Source organism: Arachis stenosperma, chromosome 3, assembly GCF_014773155.1.
Source record: "Arachis stenosperma cultivar V10309 chromosome 3, arast.V10309.gnm1.PFL2, whole genome shotgun sequence".
Classification (NCBI taxonomy): domain Eukaryota; kingdom Viridiplantae; phylum Streptophyta; class Magnoliopsida; order Fabales; family Fabaceae; genus Arachis; species Arachis stenosperma.
Window position 1 is genome coordinate 118,617,468 of NC_080379.1, and position 8,564 is coordinate 118,626,031.

General features: G+C 40.4%; 1 non-coding gene across 1 annotated transcript; it reads right to left on the bottom strand.

Moving 5' to 3' along the window:
• Window positions 1-7,985: 7,985 nt before the first annotated feature.
• LOC130971444 (small nucleolar RNA R71) lies at window positions 7,986-8,089 on the bottom strand. The gene has a single exon (XR_009082663.1). It is a non-coding gene; the product is annotated as a small nucleolar RNA R71 (small nucleolar RNA).
• Between the last annotated feature and the right edge of the window lie 475 nt (window positions 8,090-8,564).

Sequence of the window (8,564 nt, forward strand, 5' to 3'; positions counted from 1 at the left end):
ATTAATACTGATCTTCATAGATGTTTTTGGAATTCATTGCATATTCTCTTCTTTTTATCTTATTTGATCTTCAGTTTCTTGGGGACAAGCAACAATTTAAGTTTGGTGTTGTGATGAGCGGATAATTTGTATGCTTTTTGGCATTGTTTTTAGTATGTTTTTAGTATCTTTTAGTTAGTTTTTAGTATATTTTTATTAGTTTTTAGTTAAAATTCACTTTTCTGGACTTTACTATGAGTTTGTGTGTTTTTCTGTGATTTCAGGTATTTTCTGGCTGAAATTGAGGGATCTGAGCAAAAATCTGATCCAGAGACTCAAAAGGACTGCAGATGCTGTTGGATTCTGACCTCCCTGCACTCAAAGTGGATTTTCTGGAGCTACAGAAGCCCAATTGGCGCGCTCTCAACGGCGTTGGAAAGTAGACATCCTGGGCTTTCCAGCAATATATGATAGTTCATGCTTTGCCCAAGATTTGATGGCCCAAACCGGCGTTCAAAGTCACCTCAAGAAATTCCAGCGTTAAACGCCGGAACTGGCACCTAAATGGGAGTTAAACGCCCAAACTGGCATAAAAGCTGGCGTTTAACTCCAAGAAGAGTCTCTACACGAAAATGCTTCATTGTTCAGCCCAAGCACACACCAAGTGGGCCCAGAAGTGGATTTTTATGTCATTTACTCATCTCTGTACACCTTAGGCTACTAGTTTTCTATAAGTAGGACCTTTTACTATTGTATTTTCATCTGGAGATCTTTGAATCTTTTGATCACTTTGGGAGGCTGGCCTCACGGCCATGCCTAGACCTTGTTCTTATGTATTTTCAACGGTGGAGTTTCTACACACCATAGATTAAGGTGTGGAGCTCTGCTGTACCTCGAGTATTAATGCAATTACTATTGTTCTTCTATTCAATTCCGCTTGTTCTTGTTCCAAGATATCACTTGTTTTTCAACTTGATGAATGTGATGATCCGTGACACTCATCATCATTCTCACTTATGAACAAAGTGACTGACAACCACTCTTGTTCTACAAGCATACGAGGCTTAGTGAATATCTCTTGGATTCCTGATACACGATGCATGGTTGATCGCCTGACAACCGAGTGCTCGCCTGACAAACGAGCCAGCCATTCCGTGAGATCAGAGTCTTCGTGGTATAGGCGAGAACTGATGGCGACATTCAAGAGAATCCGGAAGGTCTAACCTTGTCTGTGGTATTCTGAGTAGGATTCAATGATTGAATGATTGTGACGTGCTTCAAACTCCTAGCAGGCGGGGCGTTAGTGACAGACGCAAAAGGATCGATGGATTTTATTCCGGCCTGACCGAGAACCGACAGCTGATTAGCCATATGCTGTGACAGAGCATAGGAACATTTTCACTGAGAGGATGGGAGGTAGCCACTGACAACGGTGAAACCCTACATGAGCTTGCCATGGAAAGGAGTAAGAAGGATTGGATGAAGACAGTAGGAAAGCAGAGAGACGGAAGGGAAGGCATCTTCATACGCTTATCTGAAGCTCTCACCAATGATATACATAAGTATCTTTATCTTTATCTTTATGTTTTATTCATCATCTATACCCATTTGAGTCTGCCTGATTGAGATTTACGAGGTGACCATAGCTTGCTTCATACCAACAATCTCCGTGGGATCGACCCTTACTCACGTAAGGTATTACTTGGACGACCCAGTGCACTTGTTGGTTAGTTGTGCAAAGTTGTGTAGTGAATCACAATTTCGCGCACCAATGACGACCTCTGGGATTCCGAATCTGGATATTACTTACCTCCACATAAACTTTTGGCAGTTTGCCGAGGATATGCTGGCCAACGGCTCGGCCTCCACCCACTTGGTGTAATAGTCGATGGCAATAATTAGGTACTTGACTTGCCCAGGTCCGATTGGGAAAGGTCCTAACAAGTCGACGCTCCACTGGGAGAATGGTCGGGAGGCCATCATCAGACTCAGCTCCGCCGCCGGCGCTTTGTGAAAGTTGGCGTTTTCCTAGCATCTCCTACATTTCTTTGCAAACTCTTGAGAATCTGACATCATTGAGGGCCAATAGTAGCCAGCCCTGACAAGCTTATGAGCTAAGGCCTTTCCTTCGATATGGTGGCCGCAACATCCCCCGTGGACTTTGCTTAACACGTAGTCCATCTAGTCGGCGCATAGGCACTTCAATAGAGGTTGGTTCAGCCCTTTCTTAAATATTTGGCCTTGTATTACTATATATTTGGTCTCTTCTCTTCTCACTGCTTTTGCTGTCTTGTCGTCATCAGGGAGCTTACCATTTTCCAAGAAGTCGGTGATTGGATCCATCCATGAGGGGAAGTCGGCTGCTCGAGTTATATGTAAAGTCACTGTTGGTTCCTTCACTAAACCTTGAATTAGAGATCGATTCCCCGTTCATGGCTTCGTGCTTGCCAACTTTGATAGGAGATTGGCTCGGGTGTTCCTCTCCCTTGGAACGTGTTGCACCGTGACCTCGTCGAACTCTTCGCTCAGCTTTTTGACCTTTTCTAAGTACTTTTTCAGCAAGGAGTCCATGGCCTGATATGTTCCATTAATCTGCAATGTGACGACCTGAGAGTCGCTGTAAACTTCTACTCTGGTGGCCCCGACTTCCCTTGCCAAGAGTAGGCTGCTAAGAAGGGCTTCATATTCTGCTTGGTTATTAGACACCGGGAACCCGAATTTAATTGATTGCTCGTATACGACTCCAGTTGGGCTCTCTAGGATGATCCCCGCTCCCCCAAATGTTTGGTTGGAGGCTTCGTCCACATGGAGCTTCCACTGTGTGCTTGATGTCTCGGGAGGGTTTCCCGTTACTTCCACCAGGAAATCGGCCATCGCTTGGGCCTTGAGTGCATGTTTGGGTTCGTACTGCAGGTCGTACTGAGATAGTTTGATTACCCAAGTCATCATCCTCCCCGCCAGGTTAGGTTTTTGTAGGACTTGGGGATCACTTGATATGTCCTTACGATTATCTGGTGTCCCTGGAAGTATTGTCGCAACCTTCGGGAGGAGGTCAGGAGCGCATATGCCAGCTTTTCCAGCTTACTGTATCTCAACTCTGTCCCTTGCAACACCTTGCTCACAAAGTAGACGGCTGCTGGATCTTTCCCTCTTCCCGTACCAGGACGGTCGCCAAAGCCTCGTCAGTTACTACCAAGTATAAGAACAGTGTCTTGTCATTCCTGGGTTTGCCGAGGAAAGGGGGTGCCGAGATTATGCTTTTGAATTGATTGAAGGCTTCCTCGCACGTCGGGGTCCATTCAAACACTATTCCTTTTTTCATCAAGTTGAAGAACAGAAGAGCTTTGGCAGCCGATGCACCGAGAAACCGGGATAGTACTGTAAGTCTTCCCGCCAGTCTTTGCACGTCTTTAACACATCCCGGGCTCATCATCCACAAGATTACTTTGCAATTATCTGGGTTGGCTTCCACTCCTCTTTGGGTTATCATGAAACCCAAGAACTTCCTGGCTTCCATGGCGAAGGCACACTTGAGAGGGTTAAGCCTCATGTTGTGCCGCCGGAGGGACGCAAACACAGTCTCTAGGTCAGTGATGAGGTCTTCGGCCTGGGTGGTCTTCACCAGGATGTCGTCCACGTACACTTCTACCGTTTTGCCGATAAGATTGCTTAAAACCTTATTCATCAGCCTTTGATATGTAGTTCCTGCATTTTTTAGTCCAAACGGCATCACTTTATAGCAGTACGTACCCCTTGGCGTTATGAATGCCATTTTTTCCTTGTCTGGCCGGTGCATCGGTATCTGGTTGTAGCCAGAGTATGTGTCCATGAAACTCAGAAACAGGTACCCTACAGCCATGTCCACTATAGCATCAATGTTATGGAGGGAGAAGGAGTCCTTGGGACATGCCTTGTTGAGGTCGGAGTAGTCTACACATATCCTCCACTTCCCATTGGCCTTTTTAACCAGTACTACGTTTGACAGCCAGGTCGAGTAGTCCAGTTCTCGGATGAACCCCGCTTCTAGTAAGCTGGCCGTTTGCCTGGCCACTTCGCCAGCTCTCTCTTGGGACATCTTTCTTCTTCTTTGTGCTACGGGCTTGGCCTCTGCCTTCACAGCCAGGTGGTGTGACATGAACTGGGGGTGATGACCGGATAATTTATATGCTTTTTGGCATTGTTTTTAGGTAGTTTTTAGTAAGTTCAAGCTACTTTTAGGGATGTTTTCATTAGTTTTTACGTTAAATTCACATTTCTGGACTTTACTATGAGTTTGTGTGTTTTTCTGTGATTTCAGGTAATTTCTGGCTGAAATTGAGGGATTTGAGCAAAACTCCGAAAAAGGCTGACAAAAGGACTACTGATGTTGTTGGAATCTGACCTCCCTGCACTCAAAATGGATTTTCTGGAGCTACAAAACTCCAAATGGCGCGCTCTCAACGGCGTTGGAAAGTAGACATCTAGAGCTTTCCAGCAATATATAATAGTCCATATTTTATTCGGAAATTGACGACGTAACTTGGCGTTGAACGCCAAGTACATGCTGCTGTCTGGAGTTAAACGCCAGAAAAACGTCATGATCCGGAGTTGAACGCCCAAAACACGTCATAACTCGGAGTTCAACTCCAAGAAAAGACTCAGCTCGTGGATTGATCAAGCTCAGCCCAAGCATACACCAAGTGGGCCCCGGAAGTGGATTTATGCATCAATTACTTACTCATGTAAACCCTAGGAGCTAGTTTATTATAAATAGAACATTTAACTATTGTATTAGACATCTTTTGACAGTTTAATCTCTTGACTGTTTAGCCTTTGATTATTCGGTCTCTTGATCACTCAGGGGGCTGGCCATTCGGCCATGCCTGAACCTTTTACTTATGTATTTTCAACGGTGGAGTTTCTGCACACCATAGATTAAGGGTGTGGAGCTCTGTTGTACCTCAAGTTTCAATACAATTATTATTCCTTTCTATTCAATTCTCTTTTATTCTTATTCCAAGATATACGTTGCACTTAACCTTGATGAATGTGATGATCCGTGACACTCATCATCATTCTCACCTATGAACGCGCGTGATTGACAACCACTTCCGTTCTACCTTAGGCCGGGCGCATATCTCTTAGATTCCCCAACAGAATCTTCGTGGTATAAGCTAGATAGATGGCAGCATTCATGAGGATCTGGAAAGTCTAACCTTGTCTGTGGTATTCCGAGTAGGATCCTGGGAATCCGAAAAGTCTAACCTTGTCTGTGGTATTCCGAGTAGGATTCCGGTATTGATTGACTGTGACGAGCTTCAAACTCCTGAAGGCTGGGCGTTAGTGACAGACGCAAAAGAATCAATGGATTCTATTCCAACCTGATTGAGAACCGACAGATGATTAGCCGTGCTGTGACAGAGCATTTGGACCATTTTCACTGAGAGGATGGGATGTAGCTATCAACCAAGGGTGATGCCTCCAGACGATTAGCCGTGCAGTAACAGCGCATAGGACCATTTTCCCGAGAGGATTGAAAGTAGCCATTGATGATAGTGATGCCCTACATACAGCTTGCCATGGAAAGGAGTAAGAAGGATTGGAAGAGAGAGTAGTGAAGCAGAGTTTCAAGAGGAGCACAGCATCTCCATACACTTATCTGAAATTTCCACTCTTGATTTACATAAGTATTTCTATCCCTTTTTATTTTCCATTTATTATTGATTTTCGAAAACCAAAACTATTTAATCTGCCTAACTGAGATTTACAAGGTGACCATAGCTTGCTTCATACCAACAATCTATGTGGGATCGACCCTTACTCGCGTAAGGTTTATTACTTGGACGACCCAGTACACTTGCTGGTTAGTTGAACGGAGTTGTGAATTCAACTGGTGCCATAATAATGATTTCATACAAGTATAAAAGAATATGGATCACAATTTCGTCCACCAAGTTTTTGGCGCCGTTGCCGGGGATTGTTCGAGTATGGACAACTGACGGTTCATCTTGTTGCTCAGATTAGGTAATTTTCTTTTCAAAAATCTTTTTCAAAATTTTTCTTTTAATTTTCGTTTTTCCAAACTTTAATTTCGAAAAAAATTAATAAAAATACAAAAAAATCAGAAAATCATAAAAATAAAAAAATATTTTGTGTTTCTTGTTTGAGTCTTGAGTCAATTTTTAAGTTTGGTGTCAATTGCATGCTTTTAAAAATTTTTCTTGCATTTTTTCGAAAATTTCATGCATTCATGGTTTTCTTCATGATCTTCAAGTTGTTCTTGATAAGTCCTCTTGTTTGATCTTGATGTTTTCTTGTTTTGTGTTGTTTGTTGTTTTTCATATGCATTTTTTGTTTGTTAGAGTCCATGCATTAAAGATTTCCAAGTTTGGTGTCTTGCATGTTTTCTTTGCATTAAAAATTTTTCAAAAATAAGTTCTTGATGTTCATCATGATCTTCAAAGTGTTCTTGGTGTTCATCTTGACATTCATAGCATTCTTGCATGCATTCATTGTTTTGATCTAAAAATTTCATGCATTAAGTATTTTTGTTGTTTTTCTCTCTCATAATTAAAAATTCAAAAATCAAAAAAATATATCTTTTCCTTATTTCCCTCCAAATTTTCGAAATTTTGGGTTGACTTGGTCAAAAATTTTCAAAATTAGTTGTTTCTTACAAGTCAAGTCAAAATTTCAATTTTAAAAATTTTATCTTTTTAAAATCTTTTTCAAAAAAATCATATCTTTTTCAATTTTTATCATTTTCGAAAATTTCAAAAATATTTTTCAAATTATTTTCAAAATCTTTTTCTTATCTTTATATCATATTTTCGAAAATATGCTAACAATTAATGTGATTGACTCAAAAATTTGAAGTTTGTTACTTTCTTGTTAAGAAAAGTTCAATCTTTAAGTTCTAGAATCTTATCTAGTAATTTCTTGTTAGTGAAGTAAATAATTTCAAATTTTTAAAATTAAATCTTTCTATCTCTTATCTTATCTTTTTCAAAAAAATTTATCTTTTTCAAAATTTGATTCCAAAATATCTTATCTAACTTCTTATCTTCTTATCTTTTTAAAATTTGATTTCAAATCTTTTTTTCAATCAACTAACTAACTTTTTGTTTGTTTCTTATCTTTTCAAAACCACCTAACTACTTTTCCCTCTTCAATTTTTGAAAATATCTCTCTCTTTTTCAAAAATTCTTTCTAATTAACTAAATGTTTCATGTTTTAATTTCAATCTTATTTTATATCTAATTTTCGGAAATTACTAATCTCTTTTTCAAAATTATTTTCGAAATCTTCCTTCTCTTTTCTTCTTCTATTTAATTATTTAATTACTAACATTTCTCTTCACCTCTCTTCATCCAAAAATCCGAATCTCCTTCTTCATTCTTCTACCCCTTTCTTCTTCTACTAACATAAAGGAATCTCTATACTGTGACATAGAGGATTCCTCTTTCTTTTCTTGTTTTCTTCTCTTTCATATGAGAAGGAACAAGGATAAAGGCACTCTTGTTGAAATTGATCCAGAACCTGAAAGGACTCTGAAGAGAAAATTAAGAGAAGCTAAGTTACAACAATCCAGAAATAACCTTTCAGAAATATTAGAACAAGAGAAGGAGATGGCAGCCGAAAATAATAATAATAATGCAAGGAGAATGCTTGGTGACTTCACAAAGCCAACGTCCAAATTTGATGGAAGAAGCATCTCCATTCCTGCCATTGGAGCCAACAACTTTGAGCTGAAACCTCAGCTAGTTGCCTTAATGCAACAAAACTGCAAGTTTTATGGACTTCCATCTGAAGATACTTATCAGTTTCTAACTGAATTCTTGCAGATCTGTGAGACTGTAAAGACGAATGGAGTTGATCCTGAAGTCTACAGACTCATGCTTTTTCCTTTTGCTGTAAGAGACAGAGCTAGAATATGGTTGGATTCACAACCTAAGGATAGCCTGGACTCCTGGGATAAGCTGGTCACTGCCTTCTTGGATAAATTCTTTCCTCCTCAAAAGCTGAGCAAGCTGAGAGTGGATGTTCAAACCTTTAAACAGAAAGATGGTGAATCCCTCTATGAAGCTTGGGAAAGATACAAGCAGCTGACCAAAAGATGTCCATCTGACATGTTTTCAGAATGGACCATATTAGATATATTCTATTATGGTCTATCTGAATTTTCGAAAATGTCATTGGACCATTCTGCAGGTGGATTTATTCACCTGAAGAAAACGCCTGAAGAGGCTCAAGAACTCATTGACATGGTTGCAAACAACCAATTCATGTACACTTCTTAGAGGAATTCCGTGAATAATGGGATACCTCAGAAGAAAGGAGTTCTTGAAATTGATACTCTGAATGCCATATTGGCTCAGAACAAAGTGTTGACTCAACAGGTCAACATGATCTCTCAAAATCTGAATGGATGGCAACATGCATCCAACAATACTAGAGAGGCAGTTTCTGAAGAAGCTTATGATCCTGAGAACCCTGCCATGGCAGAGGTTAATTACATGGGTGAACCTTATGGAAACACCTATAACCCATCATGGAGAAATCATCCAAATTTCTCATGGAAGGATCAACAAAAGCCTCAACAAGGC